This window comes from Oncorhynchus mykiss, chromosome 6 (genome assembly GCF_013265735.2).
Source record: "Oncorhynchus mykiss isolate Arlee chromosome 6, USDA_OmykA_1.1, whole genome shotgun sequence".
NCBI classification, from domain to species: domain Eukaryota; kingdom Metazoa; phylum Chordata; class Actinopteri; order Salmoniformes; family Salmonidae; genus Oncorhynchus; species Oncorhynchus mykiss.
The window spans coordinates 86,058,100-86,059,567 of record NC_048570.1 but is presented as its reverse complement, the minus strand read 5'-3'; positions in this window follow the sequence as shown (position 1 = coordinate 86,059,567).

The following is a 1,468-nucleotide window of genomic DNA, read 5'->3' as shown; positions in this document are numbered from 1 at the left end:
CCAGGTCTGCCTTTGGGGTCAGTCACAGCGGCCAGGTATTCTGCCACTGTGTACTATCTGTTTAGGGCCAAATATCACTCTAGTTTGCTATGCTTTTTTGTAAATTCTTTCCAATGTGTCAAGTAATTATCTTTTTGTTTTCTCATGATTTGGTTGGGTCTAATTGTGTCCTGGGGCTCTGTGGGGTGTGTTTGTGTTTTTGAACAGAGCCCCAGGACCAGCTTGCTTAGGGGACTCTTCTCTATGATCCAGAGAGGATGTAAGGCACCGGAACACCAGGCGGGTCAGCGTCAAGTCAGGAAGAAGTTGATTATCCAGAGAGGGTGTAAGGCACCGGAACAGCAGGCGGGTCAGAGTCAAGTCAGGAAGAGGTTGATTATCCAGAGAGGGTGCAAGGCACCGGAACAGCAGGCAGGTGAGCGTCAGGTCAGGAAGAGGTTGATTATCCAGAGAGGGTGTAAGGCACCGGAACAGCAGGCAGGTCAGCGTCAGGTCAGGAAGAGGTTGATTATCCAGAGAGGGTGTAAGGCACCGGTACAGCAGGCGGACTCAGGGTCAGGGCAGGAAGAGGTTGATAATCCAGAGTAGAGGCAAAGGTAGAGGACGACAGGCAGGCTCAGAGTCAGGGCAGGCAGGAAAGGTCAAAACCGGGAAACTAGAAAACAGGGACTATAGCAAAGACTGGCTCAAGGGAAACCGCTGGCAGGTTGAACGAACAAAACAAACTGGCACAGACAGACAGAAAACACAGGTATAAATACCCAGGGGATAAGTGGGGAAGATGGGAAACACCTGTAGGGGGGTGGAGACAAGGACAAGGACAAGGACAGGTGAAACAGATCAGGGCGTGACAGTTACATTGCCGTAGTTCTGTCTAGGGGGGCATATGGGGGAGGGAATGCTGTCACCTCCAGGTAGGTGTTTGTCCCCCTGTGTGCTGAGGGTGTCGGGTTCTTGTCCAGTTCTGGCATTTAGGTCGCCACAGACTAGTACATGTCCCTGGGCCTGGAAATGGTTGATCTCCCCTTCTAGGATGGAGAAGCTGTTTTCATTAAAGTATGGGGATTCTAGTGCGGGGATGTAGGTAGCACACAGGAGGACATTTTTCTCTGCTGAGATAATTTCCTTATTAATTTCTAGCCAGATGTAAAATGTTCCTGTTTTGACAAATTTAATAGAGTGGGTTAGGTCTGCTCTTTACCACATTAGCATACCCCCTGAGACCCTTCCCTCTTTCACACCTGGTAGTTTGGTGGATGGGACGCTCTCTCTTTGCTCTCCCCACCCTCTGAACTTTTCACAATCTTATTACTCACATTATACACACACACACACACACACACACACACACACACACACACACACACACACACACACACACACACACACACACACACACCGTGTAAACCTTTTAGTGTCTGTGTAGGTGTGTCAGGTGGGTGTGGCTGGTCCATCAGCTCAGACACTT